Genomic DNA, 22,351 nt, shown 5'->3' with positions numbered 1-22,351 from the left:
AAATTCCACATTCTGAAGAAGAATCCTGAAGGAGGATCATGAGGGTGGCCCAAAAGATATCTTGGACATCCTTTTAAAAAATTTAACATTTTATAATGATTTAAGTGTAAGCAAATCAGAGACACATGGATTATATTTCCCTTGGAATACACATGGGTTTGAAACATTAAGGGAAAACAGGCTTGGCACATTGTGGTTGGGCATTATTGAATGTAAAACATTTGGGGAAAATATTTAGTTTTTTTGACAAGTGCCAAAAATGACCAAGCTCGCTCATCTGCTTTCCCTCTCTTTTGCTTTTAGCATTAGTCTAAAGTTGGAAGGCTTTGGAAGTGAGAGGACAGAGAGGGCTTTGAATTTCTTTGTCAGAAAACTAGCTTTGCCTTATCTTTCTATTCTTCCGTCTTTACCATGTCTCCCACCACAGAAGGGGATGAAGAATTCTTCACTTTGAAGAGTGGTATGTTTTGGGACAGTATATTTCAGACCTGAGTAAATTCACATGGTATTGAACTCTGCAGAGCCCAGAGAAGGGGGTAAATAAATCTTCATCAAGTCAGATTGAATAGCTTAAAGGAGTAATCTGCCTTAGTAGTTTTATTGTGCAATTGTTAGCTGCATTGTGTCTCCCTGCCAACGTACTCTTTCCTTCCTCCTTCCCTCTCCCACAAATATTTATTGAGCATCTATTATGCACAAGAAAATGTGCTAAGTACTGCCAGGAGCTGAACATTTGATCTTTGGGTATTTTTAGGTGGTGATAATCTTAGCATAAACATGTAGTAGATAAGTGCTAGGTTGGATATTTTGAGGTTTCATTTCTCTTGGAGGCATTTGCAGACAATTATGGATAACCCATTATTTGCTCTCCTGCTGTTTGTCAAATATTCGTTTATGTGGTATTTCTGGCAGATATGCCTCTTTGATTCTGATTCCATAGTAGAAGAAACAAATGTGATTCATTCATAAATAGGGGGTCTGATTCTGTATACTTGAATGGTGTTCTAATTGTGGGTCTGCAGGCAGAAAGTCATCTCAGGGTGATGTCACAGGGGACAAGACGTGGCCTTGCCCTAATATCTCCTTGGAGCTTAGCTTTTTAAATTCTATTTATGGCACCTCTACCCCCATTCCCTATTACCAAGGTCATTGGAATTATATCTTTAAAAAAGTAATGAGCTATAGATCATTATAAGTGGCTTATAATAGGCAAGACAATTATAGGTAGTCTATTCTCCCAAATTAAAATGAGGGAAACTTATCACACCATTGAGTCTATTGTTCTGCTTCCATTACTGCATACACGGTCTAGAAATAAAGGCCAAGGCTGGAAGGGCAAACTTTCATTTTTTTGAAGTTTATGGGAGGGGATAGTATAACTCTCCAAGTTTATTAGACCTGTCGAAATAAAATTCAGTCGGGTTTAAAGCCTGAGCCCACTGGGGCGTCTGGATAGCTCAGTTGGTTTAAGCATCTGACTCTTGATTTTGGCTCAGGTCATGATATGAGGGTTGTGAGATGGAGCCCCACATTGGTCTCTGTGCTGGGCATGGAGCCTGCTTGGGATTCTCTCTCTCCTTCTCCCTCTGCCCCTCACTGCCCCCCTAAAAAAAAGAATAATTAAAAAAAAGCCTGAGCCCAATGGAGTATGAAGGTCTGAAAATTGACCTTTGATTTACTTAGTCTTATAGTAAGCACACTAGGATGGGCCACTTCACCAGGTGGGGAAGCAGGCATGTAGTTGAGACTTCTAGAACAAGAGGATATCAAGCCCCTTTAAGAATGTTAAAGAGAACTTCTCAAAGTTCTCCTGACAGCTATGTCTTCATCCTTGCTTTTTTCTCTTCTTTGCAACAGATGGTCACCCTTGAAGAACTATTTCTTTGCATAATGGTCTAGTCAAATTTTGCAATATGTCAAAGGTGCTGCCAAACGTTTTAATGGAGAGTTAGATATTTGAATAATCATTTGCCTCCTTTTTCCCTGCCTCAGAAAAAATTCATTTTCATGATTCTCTATGATTTTTGAACATGGCTAAGAGGTTTTGTTTGCTTTTCTGGTCTCTCTCCATTTTAATTCATTAAAAGTCATCAACTAGATTGGGAATCTGTATCTATTATATGCTTCTTAAACTTTAATTAAGCCAACTTGAATTTATTTTTATCTCTAAGGTCTTTGAGGTTTTAAACATTAAATCCAAATCTCACTAGAAAATTTTATCAAAAGTTTCTAGATAACACAATACCTTTACCTTGTGTTATCGCCTTAATCACCTCTATGTATCTCTTTTCACTTTGGCTTCTCATTCACCTACATAGCATCAGTAGGCAAGTTTGTTAATGGCAATAAAGAAAATGAGAAATAAGAGTCTGTGGATATTTATTCTTTGGTAAGATGGTAGACTTGAAAAAGTGAATACAGAATTGATGTATTATTGCTAAACTGGAGTTAAAAAAACACATAATTACAGTTCACTGTGACTTTCACTGAGGTTTATACACATTACTTACATACTACAAAATAATGACAAACTATGTTTTTTAAGGCCTATAATCTTCTCTTGGATATTGATATTAGTAAAAAGTCTCCAGAATATATCCCATGGTCTTTACATCTCTCTACTTCTGAGTTCTTATTCTAGTGAAACCTGTGTATCTGAAAACATAATGCACGTGTGAAGAAAGAGTAACATTTCTGAGAAAGATGGATGTGTACGATTTCATGTTAAAAGGTCAAGCCACATTCATTGAACATGTAAGTGTTCGATACAGATTTGAATGAGTCTCAGATGCATGGGTGTATATTGGTTATCTATTGCTGTGTAGCAAATAACGCCACAATCTAACAGCTTAAAAACAAACCAATCTTTTTTCACAGTTTCTTGGGGGGAATAATTGGGCATGGCTGAGCGGGGTGGTTCTAGCTCAGGGTTTCTCATGAGGTCAAGCTGTCAGTCTCTCTGAAGATTCAATGAGGGGAGGATCAGCTTCCAAGCCCCCCTGGCTCTTGGTGGCCAGAAACTAAAATTCTATTTTATTTTATTTTATTCCAGCTTTATTGAGATATAATTGACATATAACATTGTATAAGTTTAAGGTGTACAATGTGATGATTTGATACACTCATATATTGCAAAATGATGACCATAGAGGGTTAGCTAACATTTCTATCACTTCACATAATTACCATTCCTTTTTTGTAATGAGAACTTAAAAAAATTTTTTTTAAAAAAGATTTTTATTTATTTATTTGAGAGAGAGAACGAGTGGGGAGGGAGGGGTAGAGGGAGAGGGAGAAGCAGACTCCCTGCTGAACAGGGAGCTGGTCTCGGGGCTTGATCCCAGGACCTGGTTCAAAGGCAGACTCTTAACCAACCAACTGAGCCACCCAGGCACCTCTGTGGTGAGAATTTTTAAGCTCTAATCTCTTAGTAACTTTCAAGTACATAGTACAATATTGTTAACTATAATCACCATGCTATGGATTTGATCTCCAGAACTTATTAATTTTATAGCTGGAAGTTTGTACCGTTTGACCAACATCTCCCAACTTCCCGTCTCCTAATCATTGGCAACCACTGGTGGCAACCACCATACTACTCTGAGTTCCGCTTTTTCAGATTTCACATATAAGTGATATCAGGCAGTACTTGTCTTTCTCTCTTTGACTTATTTCACTTAGTATAACTCTCTCAAGGTCAACCCATGTTGTTGCAAATGGCAGCCTTTCCTTCTTTTTCATGGCCGAATAATATTTCATTGTATATGTAAACCACAATTTTTTTATCCATTCATTCACAGAAGGACACGGGTCATTTCCATGTTTTAGCTATTGTGAATAATGTTGCAGTGAACATGGAGGTACAGACATTTCTTCAAGATCCTCATTTCATATATATCCTCCTTTGGATATATACACAGAAGTGGGATTGCTAGATCATATAGTAATTCTATTTTTAATTTCTTCTCTTTTTCATAGTGGCCATACCAGATCAGCAGTGCACAAGGGCTCTCTTTTCTCCACATCCTCATCAGCACTTATTTCCTGTCTTTTTTATTCTAGCCATTCTAACAGGTATGAGGTGATGTTTCATTATGGTTTTGATATGCATTTCTCTGATGATTAGTGATATTGCACATTTTTTCATGTATGTGTTGGCCATTTGGATGCCTTCTTTGGAAAAATGTCTATTCAGATCCTCTGCCTAATTTTTAATCGAATTGATTGTTGTTTTGTTTGTTTGTTTGTTTTGCTATTGACTTGTACGAGTTTCTTATGTGTTTTGGATGTTAACCCCTTATCAGATATATGACTTGCAAATATTTTCTCACACTTCATAGGTTGCCTTTTCACTTTGTTTATTGTTTTTTCTGCTGTGTGTGGCAGCTTAGTTTGATGTGGTCCTATTTGTTCATTTTTTATTTTTGCTTTTGTAGCTTATGCTTTTGATGTTATATCCGAGAAATTGTTGCCAAGACCAATGTCAAGGAGCTTTATCCTTATGTTTTCTTCTGGAAGTTTTAAGGTTTTAGGTCTTATGTTTAAGTCTTTAATTCATTTCAAGTTAATTCTTGTGAATGGTATAAGATCAGGGTCTAATTTCATTCTTCTGCATGATATTCAGTTTTCTCAGCACCATTTTTTGAAGAGACTACCCTTTCCCCATTGTATATTCTTGACTCCTTTATTGTAAACTAACTGATCATACAGGCATAGGTTTATTTCTGTGTTCTCAATTCAGTTCCATTGGTCTATATGTCTATTTTTATGCTGTACCATACTGTTTTGATTATTATAGGTTTGTAGTATAGTTTGAAATCAAAAAGTGTAATGCCTCCTGCTTTGTTCTTCTTTCTTAGGATTCCTTTGGCTATTCAGGATCTTCTGTCATTTCATATGAATTTCAGGATTGTTTTTTCTATTTCTGTGAGAAATACCATTGGGATTTTGATAGGGATTGCATTGAATCAAAGGTGGCTTTGGATCATATGGACATTTTAACAATATTAATTATGCCAATCCATGAATATGGCTATCTTTCCATTTACTTGTGTCTTCTTCTATTTCTTTCACCAACATCTTGTAGTTTTCAATGTATAGCTCTTTCACTTCCTTGTTTACATTTATTCCTAAGTATTTTATTGCTTTTGATACTATTGTGAAGGGACTGTTTTCTTTCTTTTTTAGATATTTTGTTATAGTATATAGAAATGCAACTAATTTCTGTATGTTGATTTTGTATCCTGCATCTTTGAATTCATTGATTAGTTCTAACAGGTTTTTATTGGAATCTTTAGGATTTTTTTCTATATAAGATCATATTATCTGCAAACAAAGACAATTTTACTTCTTTTTAAAAAGTATTTGGATGCTTTACTTCATTGGCCTCTCCATGGGCTGCCTGAGTGTCCTCATGTCATGATAGTTGGGTAACTCCATCAAAGAAAGTGGTCCAAAAGAGGGAGAGATAAAGAGAAAAGGGAGTGGGGGGAGAGGGAGAGTGAGAGAGAGAGGGAGCATACCTAAGATGAAAACCTCAGTTTTTATACCTTAGTCTGGAAAGTGACATGCCGTCACTTCTGCTGGATGCTGTTGTTCATAGAGACCAGCCCTGGTACAGTGTTGGTGGGGAGATTACACAAGGGGGTGAGTATAAGCAGGTGGGACTCCCTGGAGGCTGGGATCCATGGTATGTATGTGAGCCAGAAGTAGCAGGGTATTTGTTTTTTTCACTATCATCATGCAATTGTCAATGTTTATTTTTCTTTCTCAACTATTTGATTTCTAGGTTATTAGTCTTTTATAAATAGTACAGACAATTTTAAAAAAAAATTATTTTCCTTGTTGGTCACAAATATTTCTAACTCCACTTTTCAATTTCAAAATGACCTCAAGGTTTTTCTACAATTTAACCAGCAGATGGAGCATGAAAACCTGACATTTTAATAACTACTTTTCATTAGGTTACATGTAATACAGTCTTACGGTTTTGAAAGTGGCCTTAGCACTGGTTTAATCCTCTTCTACAGATTTAAAAACAGTGTTCAGAGATAGTACTAGAATCCGGGTCTTTGGACTTCCTGCATTTCCCTCTAAACCACCTGCTTCTATTGGAATCACTTGATGTTGACTCCTAAGAGCACTGAACTCAGTTCATTTCTGTTATTCACTCAGCTTCTATTGTGTTGAATTCATGCAGAAAGGAATAAGACAATCTATGTCCTATAAGAGATTACAGTTTGGTTGAAGAGAGAGACAAGTAACGAATAATTTCAATGCAAAATGCAATGATACCTTAGGATTTAGGGCTGTGATGCCTAAGGACCATGTCATGGATATTCAGATAAGGAGATCCTGGGCACACAGTATCTTAAAGAATTAGCAGGAATTATCTAGGGAGAGTAGGGTTTGGGTGATAAAAGGATACTCCTGGAAGAAGGAAAACAGGAGGAAAGATAGAAAGGAGGGAGGTAGGCTGGTGTCTTTGGGAGACAAAGTAGTTCCATATTTCTAGTCTGCAAAAGAAAAATTAAGGCTAGAGTCACTCAAGTTTACTGAATACCGATTGAACTGTCACAATTGGTACGACAGCCAGCCCTATAATGACCTTGGAGTAAATTGGAGACTTTGTTTTTTTGGGGTCAGGCAATCATTCAGTCAGCAAATAATTCTTGAAAACCCGCTATGTGCCAAAAGCACTGTTCTAGGTGCTGAGAATACAGCAATGAATAGCAAAGATGAAATCCCTCTCTTACATGGAAGCTGCATACTAAATGAGAGATTATAGGTCAAGAGACGATGATAAGGCCTTTGAAGAAAAATAGAGCAAGGTAAGGGAGAGAGAGCTTGCTGCACTGGAGGAGGTATAATTTTAAATGAAGTTGTTAGGGTAAGCCTTATTAAGAAGCAAAGACCTAAAGGAGGTGAGTTGTGGTTTAACAGATTGGTTAATAAGATCATAGAAGTCTTTTGAATTATAATGTGAAGAACCAATTATCACAAGTGGAGCAGAAAGAAGGACTATCAATTAGGAATTTCACAAGAGACAATATATACCATTGATGCAATATATTATACATAAACCTGTATCTTACATATACACACTACACAGAGAGTGAGCTTGCCAATACACTGATGGCCAGATGAGGGCCAAAGTCTAATTAATGATCCATGTTTCCTGAAGTTCTTCTTAACGCTACCAAAGTTGTGAAATGGATACTTTGGAATTCCATGCCCATGTTTACCTATTGCTTTGCTGATTCATACTTCAGTTTATTCATCTGACATTTGTGAGTGTTGGTAAGTTCATAGCACTGCACTGGGTGTTCCCCTGTGCATATCCATGGCAAACAAATGGACTAGCTATATTTGGATATATTTCAAGGCAGATTACAAAAAAATATTCAAGACTTTTTACCTCCTTTACCTATGAAGATTGTGTATCATATTAGAAATGAAAAATGTAAAGAAGAGTGTTCCTTAAACTTTGACCAGTTTGTTCATATATATATATATATATATATATATATATATATATATATATAAAGATACATTGAGCACCAACTCTATTTTTTCATAGTCCATGAAAGATATGGAAAGATTTTTATTCATGTCTTTGAGGAGCTCACAATATGGGGCAAATCAATAAGTAACCATAATAAAGTTTCACATATTCTCTTTAAATTAATGTTAAAATTAAATTTAGTTTTCTCTTCCTTTCTCCCTCTCAAAACTCCATGAAGGGCAGAGTCCATGTCTTATTTGTTCATTACTGTGCTTCTAGTTCTTGCTAAATGTCTGGCACAAATATTTGGTGAAGGAATGGTAGACTTTTATCTGAATTATTTTCTTTGTTCATTATCTACATGAAAACCCCCACATAAATCAGTCTGGGGTGGTTTAGGTAAATCACTGTGTTATGTACTGTGTATATACGCAATCAGATGATAAGGGTGGTAACTGTCCTAATTATTCCAATGCTATTTTTCTTACAATTGTTTAATTTGAGCAGGCTAGGCTTGCTAATTACTTTATACCCAAGTGGAAAATCACTGAAGGACATGCCTCTTCCAAGGTGGGGGGAAGGGGATTGAAAAGCTGACTTTCAGGGTTCCTCTTTGTCTTATGATTTATGAGTCTTTAACTGCCAATCTCCCTTGATATGTAAATACTTGCTCTTTCTATGTTGATAAATCAATTAATTTTATTTGTGTGTTTTATGGTGTAATATACCCTTAAGACACCATATTATATCGACACCATGGGGATAAATTTGGAGAGACTTAGAAAATGTCTATTTTTTTATGATCTCAGTGAGATTTGCTGCTGATGTGGTAATTTGGAAATCTGATTTTTTTTTTTTGATACCAGAAACATTATCTCTACATTAAAATGACAAAAAGAGAAAAAGTTCAGTCATCACCAGATCCTTTCTTTCTAATTCCATACTACAATTTGGGAGTCACAAAGGGCTTCAGAGTCAAAAACAACTACTTCTGAATTAACTCATAAGTCACTGACCTGGACTTGAACATGCATTTTGATTTTTAATGTATTCTTATGGGGATATTATTGTTTAAAGAGGAAATTGGATGTTAAAATACTTTTGTCTTTATAGTTTTTGGAACCAAAAATAGACTTTCATCTTATTAATGAAATCATGAAAAAAGATTCATTTTATTCTTAGGCTTGTCAATTTTTTGCTGAGAAGTGCTTTATATGTATGTGCATGTATGTGTAAGAGAGAGATAGATTAAAAGATTATCAGGTTATGACAATTATGGGTTAAGTGATGAAATGTCTGCATTTTAGTACTCCTTTATTTTTTTCTTCCAACAAACATTTTTTACACTGGATTGCCAAGGCAAGGTAACAGTAACTATCAATGCAAAGATTATTCCCCAGTTTCTGTGTAGTTTTCTGGATGAATGATTTCTGATTTCTCTAAGTAGGCAGGCTTGACTTTTTTTTCTAAGTCATAGTACTGGAATAGTGATGGACTCAGATGTGCTATGAAGTTTTAATAAGCAGAATATCTGTGTTTTCTGAAATGATTTCCAAGTACTTGCTTTGGGATGGAAATTATTTTTACTCTTTAGATGACTTTTACATTGATTTTCTTTGACTGTCCTCTTTAACAATGGCCAGGCAATATTTACTTGGCAATATTTATTTCCTTTATAGAGGAAATAAAACAATAGAATATAATTTTAGCTAGAAAGGATTTTAGAGATCTCTCATTCCTATGGCTCATTTTATGGAAGAGGATTGTCTTAGTCCGCTTGAGCTGCTATAACAAAATACCATAACCTTGGGGCCTTAAACAGCAGACATTTATTTCTTATAGTCCTGGAGGCTGAGAATTTCAAGATGAAGGTGCCAGCTGATTCAGTTTCTGGTAAGGACCCTCTTCCTGGTTTGCAGACAACTTTCTTCTTGCCATGTCCCCACATGCTGGAGGGGGTGAGATCTCTCTCTCTTCCTCTTCTTTTAAAGCCATAATACCATCATGAGAGTCCCACCCCCATGACCTCATCTAATCCTGATTACCTCCCAAAGGCCCCGTTTCCAAATGCCATCACAATGGTGGGGGGTCAACATATAAATTTGGGGGGGGGACACGACCATTCGATCCATAGCAAGGATCAGAGAATCAGAAAGGCCAAATGATGTGTTTAAGCTTGTACAGTAAATTAATGGCTGAAGTAAAACTAGAAGTCATATTTTATTATTCTATACATTTTTATTATACTCTTAAGTCATTTACTCATACTACGGATTTTCATTTAAACTCACAAGAGCACACTAAGTCAATGAATATCTAATATTTATTCCATCCCCTGATAAAAGGTGCATGTCAGTGCTCTAAACTTTTGTTTAGATGGAGAAGTTAGAAGTTGCAAATGTGCTCCTGGAAGTCATCATGATTCCTGCTGTTAGATCTGTAGAAACATTTTCTGTTTGGGAGCTGTGACAGACCAGATAGTTCCTCCAGTCCCTTCTCAAAATTTCTCCCCTTAATGATAACAAACTTTGGGAGTAAAGATAGGCATGTCCTGCAGGCAGATGTGTTGATGAGAATACTAGGTAAGAGGGAAAATTGGAGAATTTATCTTGATTGGCAGGAAATTCAGCGAATTATGTAGCTCCATTAACTGAGGTAGTCTTAAGACTGGGCTTTACTACTGAGTAAGGAGAGAGACCTTGGAAGATGAGAGGCCATCTTGGCTCAACTGGGCTCCCTACTGAATCCAGTCAAGTGAGTGTCTCAGTGACAAAATGTTGTGCAGAGTAACTGCCCTGTTTCTTTGTGAGCCTAGTCAACTCACAGAGTCATGGGAAGTAATACATCATTGTTGTTTTAGGTCACTAAGTTTTGAGATGATATGTAATATGGTACTTAGTTTGTGAAAATTGTATATTGGCCACATACATTTACTCTTCTCTGCCTTGGAGTCATCTTTATTTTACTTCATACTTTATTTTACTTCATAGATTGAGCCACTTACTCTCCCAATTCCTGCACTAAGATAGCAGTACATAAACCATCCTCACATGACCACACTGCTCATTCATAAGTGCTCAGCCATTAGCTGCCTCTTTTTCTCTCTTCCCATCACTGCCAAGTGTCTACAGACAATCAGTCTGGAACCTAGACACCTCAGTTGGATCCCAGGCACCTGTGTCATTACCAAGTTGCAACTGTCACATAGAACCAGACTTCTGCCTTGATCTCACACTCCCTAGTCTGCCCCCTTTCACTGTCTTGGACTGCACATTCCTCCCACTACAACCTAGCTCGTGGTTGGAGTACCAGTTTCCTGCCTAGCTCCTGATGGTCTTTGTCCTTAAGAACCATCCTGTTGTCAGCCCCTAACAGTTAGAGGGGAACAGAACAGAAGAGTTTGTCAAATACATGGATAAACTCTTCAGGATGAGTAACAGTGTTGTAGAGTAGAAAGAATGTGGGCTTTGGAGTCATACCGACCTGGTTTATATGCTAGACTGCCATTTACTAGATTGCGATTTTTTGGCAAATTTCTTGGTCTATTTAAGATTCCATCTTCTAATTTGTGAAATAGGTATTAAGTCAACACATTGTAGCTGTTGTTAATTTCTATCATATAACACTGCCCCTGCAGCTCCCTTAGCTCCCCATCTTTGCCTGTGCTGGAAAGACTTCTTTCTCTCTATCAGCACACATTGTAGGTTCCAGCCTGCCTCACACTCAAGCCAGTATTGTATAGATAGAGTTTCCTAAGAAAAACAAGCTACATGATAGTCCACCAAAAAGATAGTTGAAAAGCCATGCTTAATTGATTCCTTTTAGGTCTTCTGCTGGATTTCCTTTAGACTTGGGCTGATTTTCATTAGATCTTGTACACAGGAGCATGTTTTAATTTACATGTCTGCTCTACTATTTCTCATTTTTTCTACCATAATCTTTTGAGTTAACAGCTTTAATTGAGGTTGCAAGGCAACAATACTCTGTAATTTTGGATTGTTTCTAAATAGGGTGCTAATTGCTTTACAATTTTCCCTTTATACCATTAAGGACCTGTGTGTGTGTGTGTGTGTGTGTGTGTGTACTTAAGGACTAATCTATTATACAAACTATTAAAACTTGGGGTACAAAAAACAAATAGAATCTATGATTTTGTAAATGAAACCAACCCATTTTGATGCAGTACTATATTCTGCAAGTTGTTTTAATTGCATAGGGGAAGATAAAAGACTTTTGGGAGTGTTTACTTTATCTTAACTCCAGAACTGTATTTCTCTTAATGTACTGGATACCCCACTGACTGGGAGTGGTGCAGAAGGAAGGATGCAATATGTAAATACACTAATCAGATCAATGCAAATCATAATAATACATTCCTTTATGGTCTGTGAGACAGCTGTGTAAAAGTGATTTTCATTTTCATAGGTTTGGGTGAAACTCTTTAGCAAATCCTATCTCCCTGATTCTGTGATTCTAGCTCTGTTGTGTTTTATTTTGATTATTTTTCCCTTTTGGTTTTTGTGGGACTACATATGGTGAAAGTTGGCATTTCAGGCCTCAGTGGCTAGTTTTATTTTCTTCTCTTTGTGTCCAACTGGTTTTGAAACTTTTGTTTCCAATAACAGCTACAAAACCACATGAGCGGAGCTTTTGTGAGGTTTTCTGCGTGACCAAAGCGGGGTTGGTGATGTGACAACTGTCTCAAAGATTTTCTTAGGAAAGAATGGATCATCATCTTTGGAGAAAGGATTTTTTTTTCCCTTTAAAACATTCAACAAATTATTTCAGTTTACCAAACTTGATGCCATCATTTCGATGTTTTAATCAGGTCAAAACTTCTGGCTCCTTGCTTATATGGAAGATATATTAGTACCATTATAAAAGAAAAAATAAAAGTCAGATATTTCCATTTCCCTGGGATCTTAACAGAGCTCACAGAAAGAAGGAAGTGTTGCTAATGGGAATTAAAAGAAATCAGAACGTTGTTCTGAGTTATCATAAGTCAAGGGGAAACTAAAAGGTGAGGAAAAAAGAAAAATAACCTTGTTCATCAAAATTTTAGAATTTTTAGTCATTCAAAATAATGAAAAGTAAGGGTTTGAAGCATTGTGAAAGCATTTTAAAGGGAAGGTACAAGTTTAGTGGTGAAATTGCATAATCCCTAAAACTGAATTTTAGAAATAAACTTTTGTTAGATCTTTCCCTCCTAAGTGGAGGAACCCACAGCAATCTCTAGGGAATAAAGTACCCAGACCTTTTCAGATCACTCTGAAAGGCAGTTTTAGTAAGGTGAGTTGTTCGGGGGCCCCTGGGTGGCTCAGTCGGTTAAGCATCTGCCTTCAGCTCAGGTCATGATCCCAGGGTCCTGGGATTGAGCCCTACATGGGGCTCCCTGCTCAGTGGGGAGTCTGCTTCTCCTTCTCCCTCTCCCTCTGGCCCCACCCCTGCTCATGTGCTCTCTCTTTCTCTCTCTCTTTCTCTCCTCTCAAATAAATAAAATCTTAAAAAAAAATAAGGTGACATGTTTGGCACAAATCTATAGGTTCCTCTCCTCTCATTTCCTGGGGGAAGGTAAATTAGGAGAGTGCAGGTCTTTCTTGCTGAAACTTTGGAGGAATCCTCTGGGTGTAATTGTTCCTAGAGGTAGAAGAACAGACAGAACAGCCTGACTTAGTTTGCAGAGATCAGATGCTGATAGATAATTCAATCTGCTGAAATAAATGTCCATTGACATCACCACAACTACCTCCTCATGTACATTTCTATCTACATGTCTGCCTGTCATATGGTTAAGAAACCAGAAAGTTCTACTTATAACAAATATATTTAGTACTTCTCAAAAACAGATCCCCAAGACACCAAAAGAGTAGGCAGGAACGAGGGTACATTGAACGACATCATTAATTGGTAAAGAAGAAATGAGACACAAGACTAAAAAAATACTTTGGAGTTCCAACTCCCACTCAACCTCTTCTGAAGCAATCCACTTCTCTCTCTACCTACTGCCACCACCATAGTCCAGGCCAGTGTGAGTTCCAGTCTGGATTAGTATGATAAGTTCTGATTGAATTCACTCATGTTCTGCCTGCCCCTACCCCTATCCAATATCCGCACTGTTGCTATTATCCTTCGGCTCAACATCTTTCAACGGCTCTATACTGTCTGTTGGATAAAATCTCCTTGTGGTCTCACAGGCCCTTAGGACCTTCCTGATTTATGGGCTCTACCTCACTCCTTAGAGTGCTTAGAGCACTCTCTTTGCTTTGGCTCTAGCCTTTCTGTCTTATCAGTCAGATCTTTTGCATTAAGGTTTTTTTTGCCTTTTCTACCTTTTATCTCTTTATTTTTTCCTCTTTCACCTCTTCCCCAGTAGTAGTTCTTATGCCTACAAAACAAAACAGTGAAACACCCCAAAAACCTAAACAAAGAAATAAGATCCCATGGCTAGAGGATTGGTGATGAGAGACTTCTTCTGAGGCCAATATCACGGTTATGGTTCCATGATGATCATGAGCTGTTTGTCTAATGTTAGGCAGAAGGCTCCCTCACTCAAACATTTTTTACTTGGTCTTGGAGAAAGAAAGTTTAGAGCAACTCAACTAGGCAGGAGGAACCATGGGTGAGATTCTTTGGAAGCCACCTGAAAGCTCCCTTTTAGGATTTCCTTTCACATCAACTGGGTGAGTTTGGCTGCATCTCAGTGAATCCCTGCTCCAACACACATAATTCAGTTTGAGCAATGGGTGTAGACACCTTACACAACTTCACAAATCAGCGAGGAAGGCTGAATAAATGGCAGAGATGTTTTCCTCTATCACATCTGAAAACCTAAACCTATCTATCACAACTGAACGAGAGATCAGATCTTGTTCATCTTTCTGATCTTCCTGCCTCAGGCTTATTCTTCTTCTGTGAAGCCTTTCTTTTTCTCACTCCTCTGTAGTCTTCTAGCACCTTGCCCATACTCCTCTTAGACAGCAGTCATCACAAGCTGTTTGCTGATATGTCTGTCTTTCATAAAAAATCTAACTGCTGCAGGACAAGCTTCACTGAAGATAAGCTCATAGTAAGAGCGCTTTGAAGAATTTGAGAAAAAATCTGCTGTGAAAGAGAGCTAGTAGACATCATACCCAGGAGAATTAACATCCCCAAATTGAAGACCAAAAAACAATCTTAAAAAAACTACAAATTACATATATTTAAAAATATCAAAGAAATAAAGAATTAAAAACCAGACAAAAGATCAAGCTGCTTGTGAAATCCAAGCAGTTTTGAAGAAGAACCAAATTAAGCTTCTGGATATGAAAACTGTAATTGTAAAAAAATAAGTTCAGTGGGTGGGATAAATAGCAGATGAATGTCAATTAAAATGGGAACCAGAGAACTGAAAGATGGAGTTGAGTAAATTGCCCAGAATACAATAGAAATATTGTATTTCTACAAGAGAAATAAAGTGGTTTTAAAAAATTATGAAGTGATGTTAAGATATAAAGAAGATAGAATGAAGGGATAGAATGAGGTATTCCAGAAAGAGAAAATAAAAAACATAGGGGGAGACAGTATTCCAGAAGATAATGACTAGGGAGTTTTCAGAATTGAAGAGGGATATGAACCCTCAAATTCAAAAATCATAATGGGTGCCTAACACCAAATCCAAACGAACTCCCAAATATAAACAAACAAATAAAAATACACAACCACACTAGGATGTATTATGGTCAAACAAACAAACAAACAAACCAAGAAGACCCTCACAACCCCAAAATGAAGTCCAGAGACAAAAAGAGATTTCTTCTAGAGAGGAATATAGTTAGGCTGACAACAGACTTCCTATTAATAGTAGTACTACCAATAGACATTGGATGAGATTAAAATCACATATCTAAAGTGCTGAGGAAAAGCAACCCTCAATCTAGGATTCTTTTTTTTTTTTTTTAAGATTTTATTTATTTATCTGATGGAGAGAGACACAGCGAGAGAGGGAACAGAAGCAGGGGGAGTGGGAGAGGGAGAAGCAGGCTTCCCGCGGAGCAGGGAGCCCGATATGGGGCTCGATCCCAGCACCCTGGGACCGTGACCTGAGCTGAAGGCAGACGCTTAATGACTGAGCCACCCAGGCACCCTCAATCTAGGATTCTAAACCCATTAAGCTATCATTTAAGACCACGAGCAAAATAAACACATTTAATTTTGTTTGTGACAAGTTTTGTTATAGATAAGCCTGAAAAACTGCTGAAGATTTTCATCATTCAGAATGAAATCAATTAAGAAGTGGAATACAAAGAACCATGTCTTGTAAAGAAATTGATAATTCAAATAAACATTGACAAAAATATAACAAAATTATTTTTAACTAGTTGGAGATTTTTATTTTTATTTATTTATTTTTTAAAGATTTTATTTATTTATTTGACAGAGAGAGACACAGTGAGAGAGGGAACACAAGCAGGGGGAGTGGGAGTGGGAGAAGTAGGCTTCCCGCGGAGCAGGGAGCCCGATGTGGGGCTTGATCCCAGGACTCTGGGATCATGACCTGGGCCGAAGGCAGACGCTTAATGACTGAGCCACCCAGGCGCCCCTAGTTGGAGAATTTTAAAAATGAAACTAAAATATTGACAATAATTTGAAATCAGGAGTCAGTGATAAAATCAAGACATTAAAGAAAATGTTCCAAGGACCTTGCATTGATTGGAAGAAGGCATTTGAAATAGAAATATATTATGTAACTCAAAACCAATAGAAAAGGTAGATGAAAGAAAACTGGATGGATCCAGTGGAAGTAATCCATGGAGAGAGATGAAAGTTAATCAGGCAAAACAAAATAGATGGTTGACATAAATCCAAAGAGATAGAAGTATAAACAATTAAACCTTCCTGATGATAAATAGAGATGATCAGATCGAGTTAAAAATCAATCAATTGTAAATTCTTTGGTTTGTAAAAGCTGGGAAGTTCCATTAAAGAGGTTGATTGTAAATTAAACAAAAACAACCCTGAAACTTCAGGGCTCCTATTTGGAGATAAAATGTCATGTCATTTTACCAAGAATAATAATCTCTGCTCCTCCTCCCCCCAAAAATCATGTTTCAATTTTCAAATCAAAGGTAGATTATACATTTTTTTCACAAATGATATGATTATCTACAAGAAAACCACAAAGAATCTGAAGATTAACTGTTATAAGCATTTAAGTGTTTATATCAATTTGCATTGCCATACATATGCATAAACTGAAAGTGTAATAATAAGAAGAAGGTAGCATTTACAATAGTGGAAAGAAAAAAAGTGAAAAAGAAAAAACTAAGATACCTAGGAGTAAATCTTATAACATATGTTCAAGATCTGAATAGAAAAATTATAAGGGGTCCTCAAAAAGATATTGAAGAGTGCATTTGTTAATTGTTCGAGACCTATATAAAGATATAAGGCTGAGAAGAGCAAGGCCCGCTCTGCATTCTGTGGAGACTGAGGGTGTGCATCGCAGCAGCTCCAAGAGCAGAGTAGCCCTAGCTCCAGTGCCTCGAGGTCCTGATGCCTGTCAGATGATAACCAGAGCCCAGCTCAGCCAGGATCCCCCACAGAGAACAGTGCTGACTGAGAATGGGCAGTACAGGAGGACCTGTGGCCAGGGGATCATAACAATCAGGTGTTTTCTGGATCAGAAAATGTCTTCCCTCCAGCTGGAAAGAAAGTGCTCTCAGTCCAGGTGCCAGCCAAGCAAGGATTTGCTATCTACATGGATGAGATACTGCATGGTCCAGGTGCCAGCCAAGCAAGAATTGCTATCTACATGGATAAGATACTGCATGGTCCAGGAGCCAGCTAAGCAAGAATTTGCTATCTACATGGATGAGATACTGCATGGTCCGGGAGGCAGCCAGGCAAGGATTTGCTATCTACATGGATGAGATACTGCATGGTCCAGGTGCCAGCCAAACAAGGATTTGCTGTCTACCTGGATGAGCCCGAGCAGAGGGACAGAGACAGCTGTACAGGGAAAGAGGAGATGGCATTTGAGGATGTGTATGAGGTAGACACCAGCACACTCAAGTCAGACCTTCACTTCCTGCCGGATTTTAACAGTTTCCCCAATGGTGGTAGATTCATCTCTCCATTCCCAGTCTGAAGATGCATCAGATTTTGGTACAGATGTGATAAATGTGACTGAATATGCTGAAGAAATTCATCAGTACCTTAGAGAAGCTGAAATAAGACACAAGCCCAAAGCACACTACATGAGGAAGCAACCGGACATCACAGAAGGCATGCGAACGATTCTGGTGGACTGGCTCGTTGAGGTCGGCGAAGAGTATAAGCTTTGAGCAGAGACTCCCTACCTGGCTCTCAACTTCCTGGACAGGTTTCTTTCATGCATGTCTATTCTGAGAGGGAAATTGCAGGTTGTAGGCACAGCAGCGATTCTTCTGGCTTCTCAATATGAAGAAATATATCCACCTGAAGTAGACAAGTTTGTCTACATAACTGATGATACTTACCCAAAACACCAACTGCTAAGAATGGAACATCTGCTCCTGAAAGTCCTGGCTTTTGATCTCACAGTGCCAACCACCAACCAGTTTCTCCTTCAGTACTTAAGGAGACAAGGAGTGTGCGCCGGAACTGAGAATCTGGCCAAGTATGTAGCAGAACTGAGTCTTCTTGAAGCTGACCCATTCTTGAAATATCTTCCTTCATTGATAGCTGCAGCAGCTTATTGCCTGGCCAGCTATACTGTGAACACACACTTCTGGCCAGAAACCCTTGCTGCATTTACAGGCTATTCATTAAATGAAATTGTGCCTTGCCTGAGCGAGCTGCATAAAGCATGCCTTAATATATCCCATCGATCACAGCAAGCAATTAGGGAGAAGTATAAGGCTTCAAAGTACATGCACGTGTCTCTGATGGAACCACCTGCAGTTTTCTCTCTGCAGTAAGTTTCCTACAGAAGCACTTTCAGAACTTCACTTCCAGATCAACTGAATTCGTCTTAACTTTTATAGGTTTCTGCAGGTTGGGTCAACTAGTGTTGCTACAAGATAGATGCCATATTTTTAAAAATGTAAATGTGGTTAGGTCCTCTTAGACATTAGTAACTTGTAATATCATCTAACATTTTTTAAAGAATAAACAAACAACTTGCCTTGTGAAAAAAAAAAAGATAGTGAAGAAAACCCAAGTAAATGGAGAGATACATTGTCTAAGTTCATTTGGGCTGCTATAACAGAATAGCCTGGGTAGCTTACCCATAGATGAGTAGCTTATAAATAGAAATTTACTTCTCACAGCTTTGGAGGCCGTGAGTCCAAGATCAAAGTGCCAGCATTGTTGCATTTTGGTGAGGATCTTCTTCCCGGTTCACCTTCTCATTGTATCCTTACATGGTGGAAGAGGCTAAGGACCTCTGTGGGGTCTCTTTTATGAGTAACTAATCCCATTTATGAGTGTTCCATCCTTATGACTTATGCACCAACCAAAGGCCCCACCTCCTAATGCTGTCATCCTTGGGAGTTAGGATTTCAACATATGAATTTTTTTTGGGGGGGAACAAATTTTCAGGCCATAATATACATGATATTCATGAGTAGAGACTCAATTATCAGAAATTATCAGAACAATGTTACTTGTTTCCCCTTCAGTCTTTTAGGTAGAACCATAAGAAATTGTCATCTTTGTAGGTCAGAACAATTAAATTTCAATGTCAAGAGGTTTAAATCAATATATAGATGCAATTGTAATTCAAATAAATATAAGTTTTTATAGAACTTTGCAATTTAATTCTATAATTTGTATGAAGAACAAAGGCTCAGGAATAGTCAAGACAGTGCTGAAGTAGTACAGCAAGGTAAGAGGACTTCAATCAGGTGCCAAAACTTATTATCCAGTAATAGTAATTAAGATAGTGTAGCACTGGCCAGGAAGAAACAATTAACCAGTTGAACAGAATAGAGAGTTCCTAAAGGATCCCATCCTGGTATTGCCCATATGGAACAGGTTTTATCACAGATCACTGAGCAATGCTAGACTGTTCAATAAATGGTGATGGGATAATCCAAAAATGTGTTAACGATGAGAACTCAAATCGGCAGACAATACTAAGCTCTTCTAAAGTAAGAAGAAATGCTGATCTAAGGAAATTACAGGAAGATCTTTCATGGCCATTGGTGTAAAAGTGGCAGACGAGTTTCATTGTTTCCGATCTGCCTATCCCATGGCGCAGAAGCTGCCCTTTGGTGTCCAAGTCTGGTTCAGGTGGAGGTAAATTCTTTATCTTTTTTTCTGAACCCTCTTTCTTAGACTTTTTGTTTGTGAGCTGCAGGTACAGTTGGAAGGTAGGGATACAAACAGGTGGCAAAACACATGATAAGGTTTTGATGGACTCAGGAATCAATAACCTTTGGTTAAACACACTTATTCAGGATTCAGCTCAGAATATTCTGTGCCCATAACATGCCAGCCCATCCCTCCTGTCCTTTAGCACAGGACTAAATGGAGGTTCACATTTATTAGTGAAAATCAGATGTTTTTTTAAAAGTTAATCTGGTGCAACAAATATCATACTAAAGAATTCCCAAGGCAAATAAAGTATTTTATTATTACTCACTCTCTTGAAATAAATGTTAAATGATAAAGTTGAGCTCATCCAAATGATGTTCTTTGAAATCTTAAATTAGCTCATTGATAAAACTGCTTTTGCTGAGTAACATGGTAAAGACTCTGCTATCTATTTGGGTATCGTAAAAGGATGAATGAGTATATTGAAATATTACACTGTTAGCAATGTAAATGAGTTAGCTAAAAATAATTTAAAAGCATTTGACAAAAATTAAAGTGCACAGAGACATCATTACCATGGATCTAACAACGGCCAATGAACAGCTCGAAGCAAGAAGTGAAAGAACCTTCTCTATTTCCAAAAAGGAATTTGTATCAATTATCCCATGTGCAGCCTCCTAGGTGTCCACGTACCTGGACTCTGCATCCACAGTTTAGATGTGAAATTAGTACTCCAAAAATTGTTATAATTGAGGTGATTACATCTCAAGCTAAACATAATCCTCCAACCAAACAACTCATTGAGGAGCATGCAGCAGAATTAAGATTTCAAATTTACCACAAGTCCCAGAAGTTTACATCTCTCAAATAAATGCATTCCATGCAGAAGCAAACAAAATAGCTTTTCAACATAAGAAATCCTTTGAGTTTCAAAAAAACTCCACCAAAGCCAAGTAAGTACTTCATCATGCAAATCAACGATTTTCACGAAGAAGGCCAGTCAGCAGCATGCGTGGATGATACTGAGAAAAGCAGAGATTGTTTTCATTTTCTCAGCAGGACGGATTCCCCATGCCACAGATTCAATGATCCCTCCTTCCCCATATAGCTTAATAAAAGGGATGTTTTAAAGATTTTAAAAAAAAGATTTTTTTTTTAAGATTTTTTATTTATTCATTTGAGACACAGAGATACAGAGAGAGAGAGAGCATGGGCAGGGGGAGGGGCAGAGGGGGAGGGAGAGGCAGGCTCCCCGCTGAGCCAGGAGCCCTATGTGGGGCTCATTCCCAGGACCCTGGGATCATGACCTGAGCTGAAGGCAGATAATTAACCATCTGAGCCACCCAGGTGTCCCTAAAAAAAGATGTTTTAAATGAAGCAGATCTCAAATTCCTTTCCTGTGGTCTCTGAGTTAGCATTAAAAAGAGCAGTTGTGGGGGTGTCTTGGCGGCTCAGTCAATTGGGCGACTGACTCTTGGTTTCCGCTCAGGTCATGATCTGGGGGTTGTGAGATCGAGCCCTGTGTCAGGCCCTGGCTCAGCACAGAGTCTGCTTGGGATTGTCTCTTCCTCTCCCTCTGTCCCTCTCCCTGCTTGTGTATGCTCTCTCTCTAAAATAAAGAAATAAATCTTAAAAAGAAAAGCAGTTGGGGTAAAGTGGATATAGGCAAATAACGTTGGTGTTCCTGAATGTGGTGACCACCGATTACTGAATCAATCGTTTGGGAAAAACTTGGAGTCTTAGAAATGGTTATAAAGGGTTATGTTCATCACTGTGGCCAAAGTCTGCCACTACTGAATGCATTACTAATATATCCAGGTACTGAAAAATATTATTAGGTTCTGATTATTCAGACTCCAGAATGGAGAGAAAAGAGGGTTGACTAGGGTTAAGATTGTGACTGATTCTCAAGATAACAGTGTTCATGGAGGCCCAAATATGGCTTTCAGGGGCTACATGTGGAGGGAGTGCCACACTGAGTAAGTACATACTGGATAAAGGCCTTATCTGGGCATGAATGACAGAGACCAGGATAGTGAAGAAATGGGGTAGATAAATTTTCTATATTTGGGGTATTATAGCCCCTAAAAGATTTTAGGGCAGAGAATTAAGGAGGAGAGTGAAAAGCATTTTAATAAGTGTATTATATGTTTGGATATAGTCTAATTTTAAAATTTTTGAGTTTCTTAAATTTCTTAGAGTCAGAACTAAGTTTTCTGAAATGTGACCCTATTCTAAAACTCGACTACTGGGGTTTCCAAGTACTTAAGGCATTTGTTGTCTTGTGATGATGAGAAACCTGGCAGGTGAGAGAAATTCACTGCACAGGTCTTTAGAGAAGGCATGTAGAAAGTCCTGGCTCCATCTCAACAATGCAGGAGAGGGCCACACCCCCAGCACTAACCCAGCTATCGTGAATGTTTGATTTGGAAATCATTTGCAAACAGTCTACTCCATAAAATGTGGAAGTTTCTTAGAGGCTTAGAGAAAGTTGGCAAAGGAATCAAGCAGTTATATACTCCATGCTTCACCTTAGCTTAGAAAAATGTTGAGAGGAAAAAACCTCAGGCC

The 22,351-nt window shown here is 37.9% G+C and overlaps 1 pseudogene; it reads left to right on the top strand.

Moving 5' to 3' along the window:
* Positions 1-5,567: 5,567 nt before the first annotated feature.
* Positions 5,568-18,488, top strand: LOC118537419 (cyclin-A1 pseudogene; annotated as a pseudogene).
* The last annotated feature ends 3,863 nt before the right edge of the window (positions 18,489-22,351 follow it).

The sequence above is a fragment of the Halichoerus grypus genome, chromosome 3, assembly GCF_964656455.1.
Source record: "Halichoerus grypus chromosome 3, mHalGry1.hap1.1, whole genome shotgun sequence".
NCBI classification, from domain to species: Eukaryota; Metazoa; Chordata; class Mammalia; order Carnivora; family Phocidae; genus Halichoerus; species Halichoerus grypus.
This window is presented reverse-complemented; position numbering and strand designations above follow the sequence as displayed.